The 27,285-nt window shown below is 34.6% G+C and overlaps 1 long non-coding RNA gene across 1 annotated transcript in view; it reads right to left on the bottom strand.

Moving 5' to 3' along the window:
• Positions 1 to 15,139: 15,139 nt before the first annotated feature.
• The window catches only part of LOC148949888 (uncharacterized), a 75,767-nt gene continuing 63,621 nt past the window's right edge, over positions 15,140 to 27,285 (bottom strand). The window contains exon 3 of the long non-coding RNA XR_016141985.1: positions 15,140 to 15,772. This is a non-coding gene — a long non-coding RNA (uncharacterized LOC148949888). The remainder of the gene's footprint in view (positions 15,773 to 27,285) is intronic.

Below are 27,285 nucleotides of genomic sequence, written 5' to 3'. Positions count from 1 at the left end.
TTCCCAATAACCAATACCATAAGTAAACAATGGCCAAAGTTCATAACTTGCAACCCTTCCCCAGGGGACTGTGGGGGCTTAATTCATCCTCAAAGACATATTTATTAGGTTTTTCGCCTATGCTGAACAAATGGCTATCTCAAAATTTTGATCGATTGATCTTTGGGGAAAAATGAGCGTGGGAGGGGGCCTAGTTGTCCTCTAATTTTTTGGTCACTTAAATAGGGCACTAGATCTTTGAATTTCTGTCCGATTGAGTCATCTTACGATATTCTAGGATCACTAGGTCGATAAGATTACCCCTGGAAAAAAAAACAACAGCAAATAAACATGCATCCGTGATTATTTGTTGTAGACATGATGTAGTCTACAAAATGTTTGTCTACAAAATGTAGACAAATTCTACATTTTTTCAGCTAGGTGCTTGAAACCTCTACAGTGGGGTTCTCTGATACACTGAATATGATGTTGGGATTTTCATTAACATTCTATGACTGTTAGGGGTGGTTTTCCAAATTTTTCGAAAATAAGGCAAATATTCTCAGGCTCGTAACTTTTGATGGGTAAGACTAAACTTGATAAAACTTATTTATTTTCAATCAGCATAAAAGTCTAATTCTTTTGATGTAACTATTGGCATCAAAAGTCTCTTTTTAGAGTTTCGGTTACAATTGAGCCGAATCGCTGCCCTACTTACAATTCGTTACCACAAACTTTTTGATTAGACTCGGAAACTAGAACTGATAAAATTTTATTTAATTTTAGCACATATGAAGTGCATTCATTTATTAACAAAATATAAATTCATACAGCCATTTTCAGCTAAATTAGTAATCAATTGAATATTTACATCATAATTAAGGAACTTCTGAAACTAGAATACCATAAGAGTCACAGGGGCTAAGACACAGAGACACAGGGCTAAAACCAGCTCTCTGTAACCGGTCCTGTAGGATTAGTCACGAGAAATCAGTTTAGTATTCATACTATATTTATAGAATTTTCGGAACTAGAATGGCATCCAAGGGGATGTAATCCAACTGACTCTCCAAACAACGGAGGTCGGTAATCCAAACGCACAGTGTTCCTGTGTGTTTGCTGTATTGGTTCCAAAATGGCCAGTACTTGTAGAAAATATCATCTAGTAAAGACAATCACAGTATTAAGGAATAATTCCTTTTCTTGGTACTTTAGAATATTGTACTTTAGAAATGAGAATATGGGACTATTTAAGAAATGAGAATATGAGAAAAATGAGAATATTTATTAGAATATGGTACTTTAGAAATGCGCTTTGAACATTGATGATAAAAAAAAAATTTGGAAAAGTTTTTTAACCTTTTGCTGCAGACGTTTCGGCTGGAAGTGCGTTTCGGCTGGAAGTGCGGTTTTGAAGGAATAAAGAATGCGATTTCAAATTTATCAGTGTGCTTTCCTCAGTTCAGAAGCGTGAAAGAGAATTAAATAGTTTAAAAAAAGTCAAAACTTGAGCTGTTTGAAGTTATTTTGTTAGGAAGAGCATGACTTTGCATAGAAGTATGGCTACTAAGAATAGATGAGGAAAATGATATAGGTGCTTGCTGGCAATAATCGGTTAATGTCGACATTCACCGGTGAATGTCCGAAATACATTTTTTTCTTCTTGGATTTAATCAGCGTTGCCAGTCAATTTTTTCAATTTAATGCAACGTTTGATGATGACACATTAGGTTAAATTAGATCAGGTTGGGTTAGACGAGGTTAGGTTGGGGTTTAGGTTAACCAAAGTTAGGTTTTACACCCATTTCTGTTATCTTGAACCAATTTTCACCTAATCTAATCTAACTATAACTACCCTAACCTGAACTAAAATAATCTAACCTAACCTAACTTTAAGTTTTATCATCATAGGCTGCATAAGACTGAAAAAGCTGACTCTCAAAGCTAATTGAATCGAAACAGAGAAAAAGGAATTTCAAACATTCACCTGTGAGGGTCAAAATTAACTAGATTTCGGACATTCGCGGTATTTTTTTAATGAAAGTAGAAAATAATCTAAGTTACACTACTGCAGTGTCATAATCTAAACTAATAATCTGTCAATATACACTGTGATTATCCATAGCGTTCTTTGCTGTAACTGGATCTGGTAAACTTATTACTAAGTATAGTATTAACTATTTCTTGACTCCTGTTGAATATAGAGTAAATAAATATTTATCAACTTTCCAAAGAAACACGACATGTCTGAACTACTTAATCTATAGAAAGTATATACAAGTGGCATTAAACTTTTCCGGCAAATACAAGGTGAGATAAAAAAAAATCTTATGAAAGACTAATGGAAACAATTAAGTCTTTGAAATCGAGCAGACGAAGTACAGGGAATAGAATCAAACAGTTCATGGTAACGAACTGTAATTAAGGAGCAACCCGGCTCAATGAAAACCAAAACTCTAAAAAATAACATTGTGATACCAATAGACACATGAAAAGAATCAGATTTTTTTTGCTGATTTCCAATATATAAGTTTCATCAAGTTTAGTTTTGCCCATCAAAAGTTAAGAACCTGAGAATATTTGCCTTTTTTGAAAAAAGGGGGAAGTACCTCCTACAAGTCATAGAATTTTAATGAAAATCACACCATCTGACTTAGCGCATCAGAGAACCCCGCTTTGGAGGTTTCATGCTCCCATCTGCAAAAATGTGGAATTTTGTATATTTTGCCAGACGAAAGAACACGGATGCGTGTTTATTTTTTTTTTTTTTTCTTCCCAGGGGTGATCGTATTGACCCAGTAGTCCTAGAATATCGCGAGATGGCTCATTCAAACGGAAATTAAAAATTCTAGTGCCCTTTTTAAATGACCAAAAAATTAGGAAGGCAACTAGGCCTTCTCCCACGTTCGTTTTCTCCCAAATTCACCCGATAAAAATTTTAAGATAGGCATTTTGTTAAGCATAATCTAAAACTCTAGGAACTATGGGTTTGAGTATGACTTAATCTCCCACTATCCCTGGGCGAAGGGCTACAAGATCTGAACGTTACCTATTGTTTATATATAGTATTGGTTATTGAGAAGTATACAGACGATTTCAGGGGAGTATTTTTTTGGTGGGAGGCCGGGGGGAGAAGGTTACGTGGGAGGATATTTCCATGGAGAAATTTTTCATGTGGAAAGGGAATTTTGATGAAGGGGGGCCGAATTTCCCAGCATTATTTAAAAAAAGATCAGAAATTAAATAAAAAAGAACAAGTTTTTCAAACTGAAAGTAAGGAGCACCATTAAAACTTAAACGAACAGAAATGATTACGTATATTAGGTTGTTCGCCCCCTCGTCAATACCTCGCTCTTTACGCTAAAGTTTTTTTTAGTACTTTCATAATAGCTATTTGTTCTAATTAACCGCTTTATGATTTAGGGGGTAATTCTTAAAGAATCGGAGCACGATTCAAACTTTAGCGTAAAGACCGAGGTATTGGCGAGGGATAAAACCCCTAGTATGCTTAAATGAGGTTGAAATAAGTTACTGAAGATTATGAATATGAGTTTTGAAAAAGGGGAAGTACCTAACGATTTTAGGAAATCCTTAATTAAGACACTTCATAACAAAGGTGATAAAAGTGAGTGTGGTAATTATCGAGCCATTAGTCTGGTCTCTGTAGGTAGTAAATTACTTAGTAATATGATACTTTTTAGACTGAGAGATGCCGTAGACAAAGTTTTAAGAGAAGAACAGTGCGGTTTTAGTAAAGGTAGAGGATGTGTGGAACAAATTTTCACTCTTAGGCTAATAATTGAAAGGTGCCTGAGTTTTCAAACACCTTTGGTCCTCAGTTTTATAGATTATGAGCAAGCGTTCGATTCTCTTGATAGAAGAGCTTTGGTAAAGGTTTTATCCTTGTATGGTATACCAGACAAATACATTAAAGTGATTACTTCTATGTACGAGAATAACACTGCTACGGTTAAGGTAGGAAATTAGGTTAGCAGCTGGTTTTGTATTAAATCAGGAGTTAAGCAAGGTTGTGTTCTATTTCCCTTTATATGGATGATTTTGATGGATTTTGTCTTAAGGAGAACAGGAAAGGCAATGGGAGACCATGGAATCAAATGGGGAAGAAAAAATTTCCTGGACTTAGATTATGCTGATGATTTAAGAATCCTAGATGAAAGTGTGAGCAAAATAAATGAACTCTAAGATGTTTTGCGAGTTCAGGGTGCTAGAATAGGTTTGAAAATTATTGTTAAGAAAACTAAGTCGCTAAGGCTAGGAATAAGTGAAGATGAAAGGTGACGTTTGGTAATGAAAAGATTGATCAGCTTCACTTACCTTGGTAGCATTATTAGTAAAGATGGTGGGAGCAGTGAAGATGTTAAGAGTAGAATAGCCAAGGCTCAGGGTGTTTTTTTTTCACAGTTAAAACAAGTTTGGAAGATAAGGAAGATAGGTCTATAAACCAAGATTAGAATATTAGAAGCTACAGTGATGACAGTGGTCAAATAAGGCTCTGAAGCATGGGCACTCCGAAATGCGGATGGAGAATTGCTAGATATTTTCCAGAGAAATTACTTAAGGATTATTCTGGGTTTCCGGTTGACTGACCGTATTTCAAACAATAGGCTATACGAAAATTGTGGTTCAATACTGCTCTCTGGGGCTATAATGAAAGAAGGTGGCTAGGGCACGTTGTGCGGATGAAGGATGACGGATTGCCGAAGATTTTCTTTTCGGCCAACCGTCTAGGGCTAAACGTCCTCGTCTGGGGTGGGATGACGTCATAAAAAAGATTTAAAGGCAATGGGAGCTTCGTGGGCGGGTGTAAAAAGGGAGGCTTTGGACAGATTAGGATGGAGGAGGAGCGTTCGTATCTGTGTTGGCCTCAGGCTGCTTGGTGCTGCGGTGAGTTGTTAGTGGTAGTAGTAGTATATGCTTAATAATTTATGTTCGTTTTAGGTTTTAATGTTGCTGCTTAATGTCAGTTGAAAAAACTTGTTTTTTTATCAAGCAATTTGTGGTAACGAACTCTAAGTAGGGCCTAAGGTGCTACCCGGCTCAAAAGTAAAAAAAAACTCTATAAAACGGAATTTTCATACCAACAGATACATGAAAAGAATTAAATTTTTATCTTGATTTCAAATGTATAAGTTTCATCAATTTTAGTCTTACTCATCAAAAGTTACGAGCCTGGAAAAATTTTGCCTTATTTTTGAAAAAAGGTGGGAAATGCCCCCTAAAGCTATAGAATCTTAATGAAAATCACACCATCAGCTTCAGTGTATCAAAGAACCTTACTATAGAGGTTTCAAGCTCCTATCTGAAAAAATGTGGAATTTTTATTTTTTGCCGGAAGAAAGTTTTTTTGTTGTTGTTTTTTTTTTGTTTTTTTTCTCAAGGGTGATCGCATCGACCCAATGGTTTCAGAATTCAGTTGAAAAAACTTGATTTTTTTTTTAATAAAAAAATGAGAGGAGACTGAAGCTAAGACTATTAATCTTACAATCCAAAACTTAAAAATTTAGAATTTCTGGAATATCAAATATGAGAGTTATAAAAAAGCTGATATCTGATTGGAGGTTTTTTTTGTGAATTCCCTACCTGTTGACATAGCATTAGAATCCGAAACGGGAAAAAAGGAAGTCCATTGCTTTTGATGACATGGTCTCTCTGTTTAGTGTACAGCGATATTATGAGCCCGAATAAAGTTTGAACAAGGTTGGTGGTTTCTTGGTGTTTAGTAAATAAAAATAAATAAATAAATAGTGGTTCTTAGAAATAATAACCAGCGCACCATGCTTCAAATTCCTGCCTCTTAGAACGACAGCAAAGAAATATTTAGCTCATGGGTTAAAAGGAATCATGAAAGTTTTCATTTTTCTGGTTGCTAAGAAAACGTTTGCAATCATTTTAAAAAGAAGACCATGCTGAAAAAAGAAACTGCTTATGGTAAATAGTTGAAAAAAATAATTTTAAAAAATATTCCTAATGTGTAGACCAAGCAAAAGACTTGTACATTTGACAGCTCAGAAAAATGATCCTTTTTGTAACTAAAAAGGTTACTTTCTTTGCCAAGTACGTTCAAAAGCTGTTTAATTAGCTCTAACCAATGTTTAGAGAGGGTAGAAACCAAATTAATATCCAATAGTGTCTCAAATTTTATTTAAAATTTTCCAGAAACAAATATTCCATGAGCGCCAATCTTATATTCGGTAATTTCCAGTAACAAACAATTTGCGCAGTTAGTCAACGCTACCTTTTTCTTCCTCCCCTTCTACATTGTAAACGTGGACAACTGTTTAATTTGTATATATTTTTACTGTGAGACTCCTGACTGTATCCTCACTTGTGCTTCTCAACTTTGTGCTACGGTAAAGAAAGCTTGGTGTTGTCCTCCTATTAATGAATCCATCAACTAATTATGTAGATCCATTTGATTTTTTTTACTTTATTTATTTTTACTTAAATTATCGATTCAAAATTTGGTAATAGTAGCGTATCAGGACCAAATTCTTAGATAAAAATTTGGTACATTTAATCTCTATGGACGTTGACGTTGTCTGTAAGTCTATAGACGTTGCTCTGACTCAAACATATGTAATTGACAAGGTCGTATTTTTTCATCTTCAGAAAATTAAATTTTTTCAGTTATGATGCTAGAGCTACAAGTAATTTTGGTCATCACTGGTCAGACCCGACCAAGCTGGGGAAACGAGCATGGTTCATTTCTGCAGAACAGACTGGAATATCCTCTGCGAAACTCCAGATCACTGACCTTGTGGAAGAAGACACTGGCATTTATCGATGTCGCGTCGATTATAAGACAGCTCCATCAAAGTATTACAAGTTCATGCTCAACATAATAGGTGAATATGTTTCCGCTACTACTACAAACGAACAATTGAAGCCATCCAAGGCCATTAAAGCACTCTTCCTCTACCTTATCTAAACCAGGGTTTCATTCGTTTTTTCTCCGTACGAAATTTTGATTGCCTTTATTTTTTCCCTGTTCAGCTCCATTCTAGGATGGCATTGGCTTTTTTTAACCAGTTTGTAAGAAAGCATAGTTTTAACTACCCTTTGTTATTGACCTTGAACAATAGTTCCTCTCCCGCTTCTTGTTTGGTATTATCAAACAGTTCGTAGTAAAGAACTCTAAGTAAGGAGCGACCCGAGTCAATAGTAACCGAAACTCTAAAAAATGGAATTTTGATACCAGTAGATACATCAAAAGAATCGGGTTTTTATGCTGATTAAATAAAAAAAACAAGTTTTTTAAACTGAAAGTAAGGAGCGACATTAAAACTTAAAACGAACAGAAATTATTCCGTATATGAAAGGGGCTGTCCCCTCCTCAACGCCTCGCTCTTTACGCTAAATTTTTTTATTTTTTTTAAAAATAAAGTTTTGAGACAGAGTCAAACTTTATCGTAAATAGCGAGGCGTTGAGGAGGGGACAGCCCCTTTAATATAAGGACTAATTTCTGTTCGTTTTAAGTTTTAATGTCGCTCCTTACTTTCAGTTTAAAAAACTTGTTTTTTTTATTTAATTTCTGATCGTTTTTTAGTTAATGCAGCTTTTATTTGCATAAAAATTTTACTTTTCTTTTGCTAAATGGATATCTTAACAAATTAACTTACGTAACTAACTTCTATATTCGTATATTTTTCTTCTGGCAAAAAATACAAAGTTGCAGATTTTTACAGATATGAGCTTGAAACCCATGTAATAGGGTTTTCTGATACGCTGAATCTGACGGTGTGATTTTCATTAAAATTCTTTCACTTGTAGGGGCCCCTCTTTAAAAAATCGAGTAAATTTTCTCAGGCTCGTAGCCTTTGATGAGTAATACTAAACTAAATAAAATTTATATATTTAGGATCAGCATTATAAACACATTCTTTTGATACATTTATTTACATAAAAATTCCGTTTTTTAAAGTTTCGATTCCTATTGAGCCGTATCGCTTGTTTTTTTATTGTTTTTTTTTTATTACGTTTATGTTATTACGTATATGAAGGGGTTCTCCCCTTAGTCAATACCACGCTCTTCACGTTAAAAGTTAAAAAAAAATTTGGATTCACAAACCCTGAATCACAAAGGCCGTTTAATTAGAATAGATAGCTCTTTTGAAAGCACTAAAATAAAACTGTATCGTAAAGAGCGAGGTATTGACTTGGGGGAGAACCCCCTCACATGCGTTATAATTTCTGTTCGTTTTAAGTTATAATGTTCCATCTTACATTTCAGTTGAAAAAACTTGTTTTTTTTATTTAATTTCTGATCGTTTTTTAAATAATGCTTGGAAATCCGGCGCCCCCTTCATAGAAATGTCTCTTACCCCAAAGAAACATCCTCCACGGACATCTTCTCCAGATTAACCCCTCCTCTAGCCCCCCCCCTCCAGAAAAAATCCTTCCTGAAAATGGTTGTATACTTCCCAATAACCAATAAATAATGCTGGCAAGTCCGACGCTCCCTTCATGGCAATTTTCCTTCCCCCATGAAAACTTCCTTCATGAACAGATCCTCCAACATAACTACCGACCCCACCCACCCACCCCCAACCAGAAAAAAAAACACCAGAAAACATATGTATAAATACCAAAAAACAAAACTAAATGTTAACATTTGGTAAAGTTAAAAACTTTTAGCCCTCCCTCTGGGAACTTCGGGGGATTAAGTCACCCTAAAAGACATATTTATCATATTTTCGACCATGCTGAATAAAATGGCTATCTCAAAATTTTAATCGGGTGACTTTGGAAAAAAAATAAGCGTGGGAGGGGGACTAGTTGCCCTCCATTTTTTTGGTCACTTAAAAAGGGCACTAGAACTTTTAATTTCTGTTCCAATGAGCCCTCCCACGATATTCTAGGACCACTGGGTCGATACGATCACCCTTGGGAAAAAAAAAAAAAATAAAAAAAAATAAACACGCATCCGTGATCTTTCTTCAGGCAAAAAATGTAAAATACGACATGTTTGCAAATACGAGGTTGAAGACTCTGCTGTAGGGTTCTCCAATACGCTGAATTTGATTGTGTGATTTTCACTAAGATTCTGTAATTTTTAGGGGGTATTCTGCCCTTTTTTTGAAAATCCGCACAATTTTCTCCGACGCGCGACTTTTGATGGGTAGCTCTAAACTTGATGAAAGTTATATATTTGAAATCAGCATTGAAATCTGATTCTTTTGATATATCTATTGGCATCAAAAACCCGTTTTCTAGAGTTTCGGTTACCATTGAGCCGGGTCGCTCCTTACTTACAGTTCGTTACCACGAACTGTTTGATTTCAAATATTCAAGTTTCATCAAGTTTATGCTTACCAATCAAAAGTTACTAGCCTGAAAAATTTGCCTTCTTTTCAAAAACAGGGGGAAACACCCGCAAAAAGTTATAGAATCTTAAAGGAAATCACACCATCAGATTCAGCATAACAGAAAACTCTACTGTAGAGGTTTCAAGCTCCTATCTGCAAAAATGTGGAATTGTGTTACTTGGGAAGATATTTCCATGGAGAATGTTTTCATGGGGGAAGGGAAATTTCTATGAAGGGGGCGCCGGATTTCCCAGCATTATTTAAAAGACGATTAGAAATTAAATTAAAAAAAAACAAACAAGTTTTTTCAACTGAAAGTAAGGAGCAACATTAAAACTTAAACGAACAGAAATTATTACGTATATGAGGGGGTTCGCCCCCTGGTCAATACCTCGGTGTTTACGCTAAAGTTTTTTTTCAGTACTTTCAAAAGAGCTATCTATTCTAATTAAACCGTCTTTGTGATTCAGGAGTTTGTGATCCGAACAAAATTCGAACTTTAGCGTAAAAAAAGCGGTATTGACTAGGGGACTCTTGTTAATCAAAAGAGTCCCTAAAACTATTTGTTTTATTAATCTTTAAAAAAGTATATCATATTTTCTTAAGCTTTACCAAGCACCCAAGTCTTAGAATCAAATTGAACAATCATCATGGCTGTTCTTTCTAGTAATCTAATAATAGTTTTAAGATTAATCTGAAAAGCCTGGCAGAGTCAAAAGAAAAAAATTCATAAGGAACTCAAAGAAAAAACGCACAAAGAAATCGAAAACTAAATTTGAAGAGTAATATACTTTATATAATTTCTGTTTTCGTCTGTTTTTTATTTTATCTATGCATGGGTTTAACGACGGCTTTTTACATTTTTTTGCCCTCCTATATTGGATTTTATTCCCGATTCTCTTTTCAACAAAGAATTTTGCCATGAAAACTGATATTTGGAATCAGAATTTAAACTTCTAGCGTTTGAGAGCCTATTAAGAACTTTAGGGTTATTTCTCCTTGAATCAGTTTCTAGGAGAAAACACTATAAAATCTTATCTTTCCAAATAAATTTTTGCAATGAGAATTCTTGTCAGGAACAAATTGATCATAAATCTCTTTCAAATATTGACACTATTTCATGAAGAAATACAATAAATGAGCTTGCTGTCTGCTAATATTATTAACTATTGCGTAGCATTAACGATTTCCAATTCCGTAACTAAAAAGTTGTTTACTCTAATTTCCTATGTAGGAGTTTTTGTTTTATTTTGACTTTTTGTTTCTATTTTATAAATCTTGACTATTTATTTTTATTCTATGCTTGAACTTTCTAAATTTTTACTTTTTTGGACTCGTATTTTATTTGCTTGCTAATAAAATAAACAATATAAAATATAAAATATGAGCTTTGTAATAAAATAAAAAGTTCAGACGGTAAATCTGTCTGAACCAAACAACTAAGTGACCAAAACTACCGAAATTTTTAGTTTTGGTGAAAATTGGTGACCATCCAGCTAAATGACCAAAATTTTACAGGGATGGCGTCTTGTAAAATTTTGGCGTCCTCTAAAGTGAACTTTTCTCTTATCTGTTCCTTCAAAATTTCATTTTTTTTAACGAAAAATTTCTTTTTTATCTATATTTTAGATACATATTTCAATTTTTGGCAAAGATTTTTGCCAAAAATTTTTTTATTAGATTTTTGCCAAACTATGTACATAATTCTATTTTATCTTAAACACAGTTTCATCAGGATACATTTCACTGCATTTATTCCATCAAATTGACGTGGAATCTGGTGGCTAAATTGAGATTCGGCACCAATAAAAAACTATACTAATGGTTTATTTCTCTGTTTACAAGTAAATCCAATGAAGTTGATTGCATAGCCTCTGTTTACTTATGAGCAAAGGAAATTACAAAAGTGTTTTCTTATAAATATACTTGACGAAATTGAATTGTGCTGCCTATTTTTTTTCACCTTAACCCTTTTAATTTGCTTTATGCCATAGTACAGGAAAGAAGAAGTACTAATCTGGTACAAATTCAACAAAAACTGTAAAAAACACCAGTAACAGGCAGAATGATAGCCACTAATGTTTCTTTGTATTCTTTGGTTTAATTGGGCCAACATTTAAGTATTTCCTCCTTTATTATTTTACTGTTTATTTTTGTTAGCAAGAGCTAAATGGGAACCAGATTTTTTAAACCAAGAAAACTAAAGCTGCTAATTTTAAAAAGATCATAGAATAATATAAATAATTTGTTTTGGCATATATTTAAGACTCCATTCTACGGACGAAGATCATTTTTATACGAGTTCCCAAATTTTATGAAAGACAGAAACTAAGGATATTACTTCTTAACTAAATCTAACTTCTAGAAAGAAATATAGCCAATTCTCATTATTGATATTATTTATATATTATTTTTCAATTCTCATTAGTTCTCCTGTGTGATATTTTAACCCACAGAGAAAAGAACGAAATTTTAAATTCTAACTGATGTGTTCTTCTAAAGAGACTGAAATGTTTTTAATTACAAAGTTTTGTGGATTTACTCCTTCTGAATCTCTGTGAATAAATCATGCGAATAATCTACGAAATAATGTAATTAAATTTTATATATTTAAAGTTTGGGAGGAAACTAAACTATATTTTACTAGTTAGGTCCCTGATACAAGTTTACTCAGAACAATGTTGCAGTAAAAATAATTTCATAGCCTGAATTTGGAAAAAAATTCTCAGAAAATTATGTGAAAATCAGTGATATAAAGTAAATCTGAAAAATTCCGATCAACTTTGTTTCGGTCTTTTTTCAATTGCGTCGAGGCTATATAAAATTCTATTTTAATGAATTTGTAACTGTCAAACATTACACTGTTCTGATTTTCGGCTTTCATTTAAATCTTTTTAGATTCTGGGAAGATCGTTTAATACCTTTCTGAATTCAACTCCCTTTTTTTTATTGAAACGATTTCCTGTTCCTGGCAGGTTCATTCCATGCTTATCTAAGTTTAAAACTTACGATTAAGTCGGTGCCAGGTTAATGCGCTGAGTATTTTTTTTTTTTTTGACTTGAATATTTAAGCTAAAAATTTTCTTTTACTTCTATTTTTTCACAACTATTTATAGAATATTTAAGTTACAATTTTGACCAACGTATTATCAGAAGACACCATGGCCTACTCACTGTCATTCTATTCAGTTTTTATTTTGATGTTATCATTCTTCATTATATTAATTATTTTGAAGTTACTACTTATAATCATTGATCATTGAAGTTATTTTATTATTGTTATGGATTTATTTTTCTTGTCCCAATTGTTTCAAATGTTGTCATTGTTTCTTTTTTATAAATATTAAATTTGTACATAAATTCTTTCATCTTAGCGTGGTTGGAGTTTTTTCAAACAGTTCGTGGTAACGAACTGTAAGTAAGGAGCGACCCGGCTCAATGGTAACCGAAACTCTAAAAAACGGAATTTCGATACCGGAAATTCGGGGGCTATAAGTAAGGCACTGGCAACGACGAGCTTTGGTTCGGGAAAAGGGACATCTCTATTAAGGGGGCGCCGGATTTTCCAGCCCTATTAAAGAAAAACATCAGATATTAAATAAATAAAAAGTTTTTTAAGTAAAAGGAAGGAGCAACATCAAAAATTAAATTGAACAGAAAATATTACGTATACGATTGGATTCACCCCCTAGTCAATACCTCACTCTTTAAGCCAAAGATTTTTTAGTACTTTCATAAGAGCTATGTATTCTAATTAAAGGCCTTTGTGATTAAGGGGTCATTTTTAAAGAATTGGAATAAAATTCGAACTTTAGCTTAAAGAGCAAAGTATTAACTAGGGGGCAAATCCTCTAATACACGTATTAAAAATCTATGAATATAGAAGTTCTTTACGTAAGTTAATTCGTAAGTCACGTATATTTATTACTAATTAAAACGTTCGTAAATAAATTAAATAAGTTTCGAGAAAACCATTTAACCAAATAAAAGTAAAATTAATATGCAAATTTTGTTTTGATTACTCATGTACGGTGAGCCAATATCAATACCTGCATTAAGTGAAAAACGTTCAAAAATTAAATAGAAAAACAAGTTTTTTTAACTGAAAGTAAGAAACGACGTTAAAACTTAAAACGAACAGAAATTATTCCGTATATGAAAGGGGCTGTCCCCTCCTCAACGCCTCGCTCTTTACGCTGAAGTTTGACTTTCTCACAACTCAATTTTTTTTAAACAATAGAAAACTTTAGCGTAAAGAGCGAGGCGTTGAGGAGGGGACAGCCCCTTTCATATACGGAATAATATCTGTTCGTTTTAAGTTTCAACGTCGTTCCTTAGTTTCAGTTAAAAAAAACTTGTTTTTTTTTGTATAATTTTTTATTAATAGAACGACATCCCTTGATATGTTACTGCACTGTTTTGAGTAATTTAAACAAGAAGTGAGGGTTACTAGCAGTTTCTGCAAAAATCACAGAACTTCAGCTTTATTTACATGCAACATTGCAAAGTTCTTCAGTTGAGCCTGAGTTAGGCCGACTGCAACTTTTATTTCCATTTCGGTTCTGCCTTATATTACCTTACCTTAAATCATATGTCCAGCGAGATAAGATGGTGATGAGCCGCTTGTGGAACATTTTGCTGGTGGTGTGACATGACTATGGTTCGGCATCCCAGGTTAGCCTGCATTCTGCATTTTCCCAGTCCTGATTAGCTCCTTTCTTGAACGCATCCATGGTTTGGGACTGGATGGTGGCTTTAGAGAGGCTGTTCCAAGGAGGGACGGTGCGTAAAGAAAAGATGTCGATGGTAACAGGGGACTTGCAGCTTCTTAGAGTGACCTCTTGTGGTACTTGCGAAGGATGAGGAGAAAACTTGACTTGAGAGGTCGTGTTCGAGCACTATTTATGTTCAACACCTGGTATGTTTGTTTTCTGCAGCTAGGACTTCTTTCTTAAATGCCACCTATCTTTTTTCTGTGTTACCATTGTTAACCACAATCTCCCATTTAACCTTTGACAGGTCCTGCCATATCAATTCATAACCTCTAAATGATTTTTTAAACTTTGTTTTCTTTGTTTAACTTCACCCGTATCCCAGTCAAGATACAAATATGGTCACTGCGTCCAATTGCAGGGTGATATGAAGTAGAAAAAATTCGTTCAGGGTCATTTTTCACAACTATGTCTAGTGAGGAGGTTTGTTGCTGGTGCCTGAATCGTGTTGGTTGGTTAATAATCTGTGTCAGTGAGGAATTTAGTGGTGACTCAATAGAGGTTACTTTCAGGGGGGAATCTTATACCTTCAACCCACTTAACATCAGGCATATTAAAATCTCAAAACAAAAAGATTATTGAATGCTCACGGGTGTTCATCTTACAAATAAGATCAGATAGAGCTAGGTGTGGAACAAATTGATCAGGGGCAGACGAACTACGGTAAACAGCACCTATTATAATTGATTCAGACCCAACTTGGTGTTTCAAACAGACATACTCAACCCAACTACTATCAGAATAAAAGAGTAACTCACAGTTTCAGCTCTCAGTACATTTCTGCAATATATTGGTGCTCCTTTCCGACACTCGGGGTTATCCAAATTGCAACACAGACTGATTCCAGTGTTTTGAAAATGAGATTCTTTCATTTTTGAAACTGAGTTAATAGGAAAAATTTCTCAAACACAAATAACATGTTAATCGAGGTCAAAACACACAGATTTCAGTTCATAAAGTTTTGGAGTAATTGTATCAGAATTTTTGTAAAACAAAAGCTTCTCGAGAGTTTTTTTTCATTTCTGTGTTTTTTTTTTGTTTTTTTTTTTAGTTCGGCACTATTGCATCTAGTACAAGAACGACTGATTTCGATTTAACTTTCGCCGTCGCTCTCACTGCCATTGTTGTCATGCTCGCTCTCACTTCTCTAACAGGCGGTTTCGAAAACTTTGTCCGTTGAGACCAGTGACTCGGCACTGGCAAAGCTTGAGCTCGTTTCACTGCATATGACCTCTTGCTCCCTATTAACACTATTTACATTTACGTTGTGCCATATCTAGTGCTCCATTTGTCTTGGGACTTGGGGTTCCAAGAGCGGCCTTTTTTTGCCGCAACGACCCCGTTTCTTATTCCCAGATTCTGCTCACCGTAAGAAGCTCTTCTTTTAATCTCATTGACCAATTCCTTTCTTTTCTTTATGTCTTTTTTAGAGGTATCTACGCAAAAGGCAATAGCGCCTTTTCTTCGGGAAAGCTTCAAGGTTTCTGCTCTCTGTCTGCCCGAACTGATAGAGAATAAAGGGGAATCAGGCCTTGTGGTGGCTGATGGTTCAGGTGCTCTATGGTTTTGCCCTCCTGGCAGGTCCCGAATGTTCAATGAATCAATGACACTGCGTGCAGGTGTGGCAAGTGACGCTGCGCAATGTTGTTCCGCAGGTGCCGAATCAAAAATCAATGACGCTGCGCGCACGCACACTAGAAAAAAAAAAAAAAATTGGATATGTCTTATTTTGGCGAGGATTTTCTCAAGAAATGCTCGATTCTTCTGCAACAACAATGTCGATAGCCCAAATATTTGTCGCCTTGAAAACTCTCAAGTTAGATAGAAATTGTGGAAAGTGAAATACTGAAGTCATCTATACCCAGCAGTTTTAGGATTAAAATCCCACCGGTGCCAATACGGCCACTTGATTGTTTAATATTGCTATCTTATCTAAAGTACGTGATCCGATAGACTATCTCCGAAAGTACGCGAAAATATTGCAGACCTAACGTAATCTACTGCGTTATAAAAATATAGCGTTTAGCAACTGCGCACTATTGGCAACTTTGTAAATTCGGAAGAAGAAGAAGAAACGCTCCGAATATATTACCTTTGTTTTCTTACTCTCTTTTTATTACCCTCTTTGCAGACATTGTAACATAAGAAATGAAACAATTGACCATTGCCTATTTAAATGTAGTATGCTGACGTCTGCAATTATACCCTATAATGTAAACTGTTAAAGTAGTTCAAACACCACAAAATCTAACTATCAGCAGAGTCTAATTGACCATACCTGCACATCCAGCATAGAACTCAATATATATCCTCTGATATTGAAACTCCTAGAATCAAAAGATTTACTGCAAAATATCTAAGCAGATTCAAAATAATGAAGGAGCAATCAATGTTGTAGCTCATTTCAACTCACAGAGTGAGTCAAAAGGAAAAGGGTTGAATAGTCTCGACCGAAAATCCCACTTTTGCTGAAACAGAAGAAGAAGTAAAGTTTATTTAGATTAAAATTTAAACACAAACCCAAAAAAAGGCTAATTGTCATGGGGATAGAAAATTTAAAAAAATCACTAGCTTCAAAGTCCATAAACTTTATTCGAGACATACTTTTTGGAAACGGTTATCCTATTGTCTTAATTAATAATACAATTAGCCGAAGACTGGTAAGACCCTTCCGTAAAATCAAGGGTCTCTTACGATGCGAATCTCCCACCAAGCCCTCAAACATAATTTACCTTCCATATATTTCAAAAGTCACTATAAATTTTAAAAAGTTTATACACAAAATAACTTTGATGTAACATTTACCAATAATGTTAAAATCATGAACTTCTTAAACTATGGTAAAGATATAACCCCAGTTACTCGACAAAGAGGGGTTTATCAAATACCATGTGACTGTGGCAACTAATATGTTGGTAGAACCCATCAAAATATAGAAAAATGCCTACAACAGCATGACATAACTAAAAGCTTTAAAGATGTGATAGCTAAAGCTCTAAATTCTAATAGTACAAATATTTCTTTTGATTCTGCTTTAAGAAGTCATATCTTTGATAATCCTAGCCATAAAATATTTTTTGAAGAAATTTCCTTTATTAAATTTGATTTAGGAATAAAACAGGTTGTTTGAGAGGCAATTAAAATTAGAATTAAAATAAATAGTAATAATTCTTTAAATAGGGATTTGGGGGAATATACACTTATGCCTTATATACAAATTTGATTAAAAATTATTTTACTGATTATATTAAAAAGCCAGTAAACAATTCCACTCAACCTGTTGCGGATAGACCTTCTAGGTTGGCTGCCAAAAAGGCAAGATTAGCTTTAAGAGCTTGTTTGTAAATGTTTATTATTCCGTTTGAATGAATTGTCTTTTTTCACTTCACTTTGAAGTACCAGTCCTGGTTGAACTTCCTTAAAATAGTGATGCTAGGGCTGTTTCGAAAATATTCTATTTTTAAAGATTGTAATTTAATGTGAGTAATTTTATGTTCGTTTTTTCTTCATTTGTTTTGCTGAGGACGGTTCTTGGATATAGGGTTGAAATCTTCATTTAAAGTTGCGTTCCACTGTCATATATAAAAAAAATTCCCTATTGTTATAGTTGTTGTTTATTTGGTCAATATTCCTATATTCAATCTTCACACCACCAAGTTGCCGTTGTTATGCCTTTTAGAAAAAAAGGCATAAAATCATCTAGAAAAAAATCCATGCCAAGGAGGCTACCGCCACCCATATTTAAAATTATAAATAGATATTAGTAATGGGAAAGAAAATGGAATTGATACGTGATTAATGATGAAATAAAGAACCTTTCATAGCAATAAAAAAACAACAGACAATAATAAATTTGAGAGCTTATCCGTCCCCTTTTAGAGTTATTACTATTTTGCATGAAATGTTTTTTTTCTTATCAGTATTTTTCTTCTTTTTCCTTTTCTCTAAAGGCTAGTTAAATAGCAACGCAAGAAAAATCAACCATTATTCAAGTAAATTTGATCTTTTTGACTGAAGGAAAGAAAAGACATAGAAAATTTAAGTTTATTTCAATGTACCAAAGATTTAACACTGCTGCATTTCAAACGAAAATATATAAATTTCCTTAAAATGTGGGTGAAGTTTATTTCGAAGAGTTGGAAAGCTTTTGATTTTGAAACGTGTTTTGAGCCTATTTGAATATTTGGCAGGCATAATAAAGACAGTCCCGTTATTTCACTGAAAACTGGGATTAAGTTTTTTTTTTTTTTTGGGGGGGGGGTATTTGTTTAGCTTGCAGGCCTGTGATTTCATGAGACCCGTCGTTTCTTCTGAAACAAAAAGCCTTGTATGTGGAATATTGAAGCAATGGAGTGTATGAAATAGCAAGTGGTAAAGTGACGAGACAAAGTCTAGGGTTACTCGTTTAGCTTTAGTTGAGTAGAACCATCAACAGGGGATCTTGAGGGATCCAAACAAATATACGAGGTAGAAAAAAATAGTTGAGTCTCCAGTGTAGCAGCCTAAATGGAAGCTGGACTTGTGACGGGTTTATGGTATGGCAGAATATGTCTGAAGAGTTCAGTTTCTGTGGTAGATGACGGTTCTGGATCTTAGTTGTTCGGGTGAGTACTAGATCAAAATTGTCTTATACATTCATATGTAGTTAATTTCGTAAACGAATACACTCGGGAACTGAATAGGCCAATCATTTAGAAAATTATACAGGTTAGTTTCAAAGGGACTTATAAGCTATCCTCACCCCCCAATCTCTTCCCCACTTCCCCCACTTCAAAAGTATAAAAACTTCTGGCCATTTGATAGAAAGATTTTGGTGACAGAATCCAGCAAATAAGTTAAAATTTGAAGATTGCACCCCCTTGCAACAAAATAAAATAAAACGAAAGCAGCAAGATCTTAATTATATAGAAGTCTTGGAAATAATAGTAGGGCTTTAATTTGAAGAATTGTTGACGTGAGGAAACTCTTACTTTACCGAATTGACCTATGTGCCAATACGGAATGTAGGGTAAATAAAAGCCCCACACCACTGCTTTGGCTTACAAGAAAAAATTAGACAACTTTTTGGTATTTCAATAGGATACAGAAGTTATAATCTTTGTCAGTCAATAAGAAAAAACAATAAACATTTGTCAATGTTTTTTCTGAGAATCCCCTGTATTTTCGCTCTGTTCAAGATTCTTTTAAGACACTTTCTAGATGGCACTGAGATTCAGTGTGCTAACATTTTGCTTGCTTGTTTGACTCAAAGGTCATACTACCAGCTTAATTGTTTATTTTCAAAAAATAAAAAAATTGACTTTATTTTTTAAGGCTTGTAGCTATTTCTTATAATTTAAGATATTATTTCATGAAAAATATTGCAATATCAATAAACGAGTGTTTGCTTGACGTCTACCCTTCTAACAGGGATGCACAACGAGGGGAGGGGGTTTCAATGGATCAGTCTAGCAATGAAACTTGAAGTTCTTAAGTAATACCGATTCAATTCAAGCAGTTAATATTATTAGATTTTAAATTCAGTTACGAAAGTATACTTCAATTATAAGTATTAAAATGCCCTATATCTTGAAGAGCACATGGAGCCTTCCTTTCGTGTGTCTCTTGTTTCGAAATTTTCGTTTTTTATTTTTTTTGTTTTTTTTTTGTTATTTTGTAGATTCCCTCCCTTGATTTCCTATTGGGAACTCTCTTCTATCGCATAAATTAGTGAATTTAAGCTCACTCTATATGAAGGAGAAGTGTTTTTTTTTGTCATTTCAGCTGATTTTATTCGCTCCTTTGAATTTCTTATGACCTCTTGGAGTTTCTATTCAACTTGTTTGCCCTAATCTATTTTCTGTTTTCAAATATGAAAACCGGTATATTTAAGATATCAGGAAAAGGAAAATTACATTAATATTATTTGCGAATAATTCAGTTAATTAATGCATATTCTTAGACTCTGCCCTTGCAGAACACATCTATAACCATCTGGATCATATTATTTTATTTAACCAAGCTACCATAATTTCATACGACAAGGGTATTGTCCAGCACTACAGAAAGGCCGTTGAGATTTGAAAATACCGACATTTAGGTCTATCTTTGAACAGATATACCGGAGATTTAAGAATAAATTACTAATATTTCGGTTTTCTCAAAAAAAGAAGCCAATTCTTTAATCATCCCTGAAATAAACCCTAAATTTCCTTTGCATTCACATAATTAAACGCGTTATCAACCACTCAGATTTCAAATGGATCGTGCAAGGAATATAATTATAAAATCAGGAATCAAATGACCATAGTTCTTCAAGTTTTTTAGTTGCTTGTTCGTTTGAGTGAACGTGTTTTCTTTCAGTGGTCAGTCGTTCGCTGGTATCCCTAAATAGCAGTTCCCTAAATTTTGTGCAAATTGTAGATATTGGTGAATGACTCGATTTTTTGGTTGTTAGGTATTTGGTTTTATTTCTTATAATTTTGGCTTTTATTAGATTTTATTCATCTTTTAATTTTGGTTTTTCATTGGTTTTTATTTGTTTATTTTTTTCACATTGACTCTCCGCATTTATTTTGGCTTTTCTTTGTCCTTTTTTGGCATTTTGATTAAGTATTTTTTGTTCGCGCTGAAGAAGAGAGGCGGTTGTCATTTCAAAATATATGTTTTTTGTTTCAGTATTTTCGTTTGACCTTAAAAAACCTCATTTTTGATCGTTTCTGCTTTATATTATTGCAAAAAATTTAGTGGGAACTTGTAGGAGGGTGATTCCTCTGTATTTAGAGTAATCGCTTCTGCTGCTTTGCACTTCCACAGAGAAAGGAGAAGTCCCTCTTTCCATTCTTGCGATATTATCTTCGTCATCCAGACAAAGGAGAAAATCTTGTGCACCCAAATAAGCATTACTGGTCCAACGAGTTTCAGTAGCTCGACGGTGATCCACAGACGACATTAGGTCAGGGTCAGTATCCAATCTATCAGCGTTCAGCAGCTTTGGAGAGGGTTTCTTCCATATTTCTAGTTGTGCGCTTTCATCTTCAAGCATTTCACCAGATTCCAATCTTACTTTTCCTATTTTTTGGAGGTTTTTCTTCGCTCAGGTCTCTGACATGAGTTAACGGGGACAAGACGGTATTTGGCAGCTACCGATCGGCAATCGGTGTTTTTCGTTTGACCTTAAAAAACCTCATTTTTGATCGTTTCTGCTTTATATTATTGCAAACAATTTACTGCGAACTTGTAGGAGGGTGATTCCTCTGTATTTAGAGTAATCGCATCTGCTGCTTTGCACTTCCACAGAGAAAGGAGAAGTCCCTCTTTCCATTCTTGCGATATTATCTTTGTCATCCAGACAAAGGAGAAAATCTTGTGCAACCAAATCAGCATTACTGGTCCGACTATTTTCAGTAGCTCGACGGTGATCCCACAGACGAGATTAGGTCAGGGTCAACATCCACCCTATCAGTGTTCAGCAGCTTTGAAAAGGGTTTCTTCCATCTTTCTAGTTGTGCGCTTATATCTTCAAGCATTTCACCAGATTCCAATCTTACTTAACCTATTTTTTTGAGGTTTTTCTTCGCTCAGCTCTCTGGCATGTGTTAACGGGGACAAGACGGTATTTGGCAGCTACGATATGTAAGCATTACTGGTCCGACGAGTTTCAGTAGCTCGACGGTGATCCCACAGACGACATTAGGTCAGGGTCAACATCCACCCTATCAGCGTTCAGCAGCTTTGAAAAGGGTTTCTTCCATCTTTCTAGTCGTGCGCTGTCATCTTCAAGCATTTCACCAGATTTCAATCTTCCTTTTCCTATTTTTGTTGAGGTTTTTCTTCGCTCAGGTCTCTGAAATGCTTTAACGGGGACAAGACGGTATTTGGCAGCTACCGATCTGTAATCCGTGATTTTCGTTTGACCTTAAAAAACCCCATTTTTGATCGTTTCTGCTTTATATTATTGCAAACAATTTACTGGGAACTTGTAGGAGGGTGATTCCTCTGTATTTAGAGTAATTACATCTGCAGCTTTGCACTTCCACAGAGAAAGGAGAAGTCCCTCTTTCCATTCTTGCGATATTATCTTCGTCATCCAGACAAAGGAGAAAATCTTGTGCACCCAAATAAGCATTACTGGTCCAACGAGTTTCAGTAGCTCGACGGTGATCCCACAGACGACATTAGGTCAGGGTCAACATCCACCCTATCAGCGTTCAGCAGCTTTGAAAAGGGTTTCTTCCATCTTTCTAGTCATGCGCTGTCATCTTCAAGCATTTCACCAGATTCCAATCTTACTTTTCCTATTTTTTTTAGGTTTTTCTTCGCTCAGGTCTCTGAAATGCTTTAACGGGGACAAGACGGTATTTGGCAGCTACCAATCTGTAATCGGTGATTTTCGTTTGACCTTAAAAAATCCCATTTTTGATCGTTTCTGCTTTATATTATTGCAAACAATTTACTGGGAACTTGTAGGAGGGTGATTCCTCAGTATTTACAGTAATCGCATCTGCTGCTTTGCACTTCCACAGAGAAAGGAGAAGTCCCTCTTTCCATTCTTGCGATTTGTTCAACGCAGTTGAAAGTTCTGGAAGTTAGGTCTTTTAGGATGACAACCCCCCCCCCCAAATTCCTCGGGGCAAGGGTTTTAAGTTATGACCTGGGGGCATATAAGGTTTTTATAGAAGGTGTTGTCGTAGAAACTTCAAAAAGGGCTCATTCAATTGAAAATTGAAAGGGTTTGTGCCTTTTTCAATAGTCGAAAGTGATTGGAAGGCAACTAACACCCCTTCCATGCCCACCATTTCCCCAAACACATCCAATCAAAATTTTGAGATAGTCATTTTGTTCAACGTAGTTGAAAGTTCTGAAAATTATACCTTTGAGTAGGACACTCCCCCCACAGTCTTCAGGGCAAGGGTTTTAAATTATACCCTGGGGGTATATATGGTTTTCATTGAAAGCTTTTTCATTATGCCATTTTTAATAGTCGAAAGTGATTGGAGGGCAACTAACCCCCCTCTCACGCCCACCATTTATCCAAACACATCCAATCGAAATTTTGAGATACCCATTTTGTTCAACGTAGTTGTAAGTTCTGGAAATTGGTCTTTGAGGATGACAACTCCTCCCCCTCATAGCCCTCAGGGTGAGATTACGTTTTATGCCCTGGGTGCATATAAGGTTTCTATTGAAAGCTTTGTCGTAGAAACTTCAAAAAGGGCACATTCGATTGGAAATTGAAAGGGCTAGCGCCCTTTTTAATAGTTGAAAGTGATTGAAGGACAACTAACCCCCGTCTCACGCCCACCATTTTCCCAAACACATCCAATCAAAATTTTTAGATAGCCATTTTATTCAACATAGTTGAAAGTTTTTGGAAATTAGGTCTTTAAGGATCACAACCCCCTCAGAGCCCTCGGTACAAGGGTTGTAAGCTATGCCCTTGGGACATATAAGGTTTATATAGAAAGTTGTTGCAGAAGTTTCAAAAAGGGTTCATTTGATTGGAAATTGAAAGGGCTAGTGCCCTTTTTAATAGCCACAAGGGAGTTGAGAGTAATTAACCTCCCTCTCACGCCCAACATTTCTCCAAACACATTCAATCAAAGTTTAGAGATAGCCAGTTTGTTCAACGAAGTTGAAAGCCAAAGGTTGTAAGTTATACCCTGGGGGCATATAAGGTTCCTATAGATAGCGTTGTCGTAAAAACTTCAAAAGGGGCTCATTCAATTGGAAATTGAAAGGGCTAGTGCCCTTTTTAATAGTTGAAAGTAATTGGAGGGTAACTAACCCCCTCTCACGCCCACTATTCCACCCAACACATCCAATGGAAATTTTCAGATAGCCATTTTGTTCAATTTAATAGAAAGTTCTGGAAATTAGGTCTTTGAGGATAGCAACCTCCCCCCCCCAGCCCTCAGGGCAAGGGTTGTAAGTTATACCCTGGGGGCATATCAGGTTTTATTGAAAGCGTTGTCGTAGAAACTTCAAAAGGGCTCATTTGATTCGAAATTGAAAGGGCTAGTGCCTTTTTTATACACTTGAAAGTGATTGGAGAGCGACTAATGCCCCTCTCACGCCCACCATTTCCCCAAACACATCCAATCAAAATTTTGAGATAGCCATTTTGTTTAACGTAGTTGAAAGTTCTGGAAATTAGGTCTTTGAGGATGACAACCACCCTCACAGCCCTTAGGGTAAGGGTTGTAATTTATGCCCTGGGGGCATATAAGGTGTTTATAGAAAGCGTTGTCGTAGAAACTCAAAAAGAGCTCAGCCGATTGGAAATCAATAGGCCTAATGCCCTTTTTAATAGTCGAAACTGATTGGAAGGCTTGACATTTTTATAGTAAAGATCGATGTGGGTACAACGTATATATATATATATATATATATATATATATATATATATATATATATATATATATATATATATATATATATATATATATATATATATATATATATATATATTGTTTAGACCAGGGCTCCTCGTATTGAAGGATAGGTCGTAGGAACTTCGGAAAGGGCTCATTTGATTAAAAATAGAAAGGACTTATGCCCTTTTTAATGTTCGAAAGTGATTGGAGGTCAAATAGTCCCCCTCCCACGCCTATTCTCCCATTTCCCCATTATGTTTAAAAACTAAATGTTGCCTTAAGATTAAATCAAAATGCAATGTGTTAATACTAATTCCCAATAAAGCATCTCACCACTATCCCAAGAACGTCTGAGGGTATTCTGTTCAAACTTTCGGGGCTAATTCTGCTCTTGAAATTTAACCAAATCAAAATAGCGTAATTGTATTCTAGCTATCAACGAAAGTAAACAGATTTTTTCGCGAATGGTATCAAGTTTTCTATTTCAGGTCAACTAGAGAGAATTTAGTAGGAAACTAAATTAAATACTACTATTTGTGTCCAGATTTTTAAAAGGGTGTATGCTGTTAGGTAGACTTTAGTTTCAAATGGTGTATGGTAGGCTATGTCAATATAAAACGAACAGAAATTAACTAAAACCTTTTTTCACAAAATAAGTTTTTCAAAGAAAAGTAAAGAACTCCATTAAACCAAAAATGAGCAAAAAGAAAATCAAATAATCTAGCAAGGGTGAAACTACCACAAATCAGCATCGATAAATGAACGAAACCCAAAACGAACAGAAATTAAAATAAATAACCGGGTCAAACTCAAAACGAGCAGAAATTAACATAAGTAGGGCTCAAAACACTTATACCTTCCCAAGGCCAGAAGATAATTTGCACTTTACTGAAAAAAATACAAATGAATGTTCATTGTCATTTTAATATACATATACTGATATTTATTAATCAAAATGTTAGTATTATTGGATTTATTAAAATTATAAAAGTAAAGACATTAAACCTGCTATTAAATAAAAAAAAGCGTTTAGGTTTCATCATGACCCCAGTTTGGACATGACGCCATGTTTAGGCATTATGGGCCCCGGGGGTATAAATATTTATTTTACCAATGCTGGGTCAATATAGTCAGATCTGAAAAACGCAACACCAAATAAACACGCGTCTGCAACCTAACTTTGTATTAAAATGTGAAAATTTCATCTGTTTGCTTATAAAGAGTTGAAACCTAAGATACAATTTTTCATGAGTATGTTAAATTCACTTGTGTAGTTTTCGCCAAGATCAATCCTTGCTTTGGGGGTGTTTTCTCCTTTTTCTTTAATTATATAAATATCTTTTATGTTAATAACTTTCATTGTCAGTTTCAAACCCATTGACAAACCGATTGTTAATTTCAAACCCATTTTTAAACGCCATCATATTTGGAATATTTTGATGTGTGGCCAATTCCGATCTTTAGAATTGGCCAGCACTTTGGCCAGAGCTTTGACTAGCACTGGCATGAGTTAGTCTTTACGTACGGTCGTTTACTATAGACTCTTATATTCTTCACTGAACATTTTTGAAGATTATCAAAAGAGCATAGAGAGGAAAAAAATTGTCAGGCCAAATTAGAAAAAAAATTCATTTGTTAATAGAATTATTCTCAATATATTAATAAATTAAAAATTAAGTGATTAAAACGTTTTAATCACTTTTTAGTTTATTATTTATATTATTTAATTATTATGAATTATTGTAATTTAGTTATTCTGATTAATATTATTAATAATTTTTACCTTTTAATTTATTTTTATTTTATAGATTAATTAATTATTTATTGACTATTTTTATTTATTAACTGCGCCCTTTACTTTATTTTATTAAAAGTAAAATTTAAAAAATATTACATAATGATTATAATCCCGTAAGTTTATTTAAAACTTTGAGCCCATAAAATGTGCGTGCCCGGGGTAGGTTCTCCTCTGTCCCTCCCCAGAAACCACCTCTAAGCCCAAGATAGATGGGATGAATTTGCCATTATGTCAAGAAAAGACTAGGTTTTAATAGATTTGTCAGCCATTTTGACAGTCCTCCAGTTGAAAGTCTGTACTTAATGGGCCAGCTTATTTTTATTACTTTTCTTGAATATCCCATAAACTATGTCACAGGTTTTTTGTCTTTATGCCACCTTAAATCCAAATGATTTAGGTTCTATTAGCGGAGTCACGTTTGCAAGCTAGTTATAGCATGGATCAGAATTCGTTTCCTTAGTTCTTCGTAAAAAGCTCCTTTGAAATATTGGTTATAAGAGGTCAACACGAGAAAGAGGAAAACTGATTTATGCTCTGAATAGCTTGGCAGAAAAGATAATCACTCTGACTCAAAAATTTTGTTTCGCAATTCAAAATTATATTTCATCAAAAAAGCCAAAGAAGGAGACAAAAATAATATAATGAAAAAAATAATGAATAATAATGAAAAAAGTTGGTTAAATAAAGAGAATAGAAATAGATTATTCATTATATTGCTTGAAGAGTTTCTTTTCCTTGGGAATCAGAGACGGAAGAAAATAAGAAACACCCAATCAAAATTTTGAACAGCTTGGTAGAAAATTCAATTATGCCCAATTCGAAATTGTGGTTTTAAATTGTGGTTTGGTAATTTTGTTTTTTCACTAAAAGCTGAATGCAGTCGCTGGTAAGGGCGAACTTCGGGGGGGGGGATAACGAGGATAAATCCCCCACCTATGAAAACCGGGAAATTTGTACATTTTTATAGATCTTGACTAATGCGAAAGGATAATATATCGTCTATGACGTCAAAACGGAAATCCGCAATTAAAGACTTTTCAAAAAGAAACAGTTA

This window comes from Artemia sp. Qi Xiang Cuo, chromosome 7 (assembly GCF_049724085.1).
Source record: "Artemia sp. Qi Xiang Cuo chromosome 7, ASM4972408v1, whole genome shotgun sequence".
Taxonomy (NCBI): Eukaryota; Metazoa; Arthropoda; class Branchiopoda; order Anostraca; family Artemiidae; genus Artemia; species Artemia sp. Qi Xiang Cuo.
Note: the sequence above shows the minus strand (reverse complement) of the source record. Positions and strands in the feature narration are given on the sequence as shown.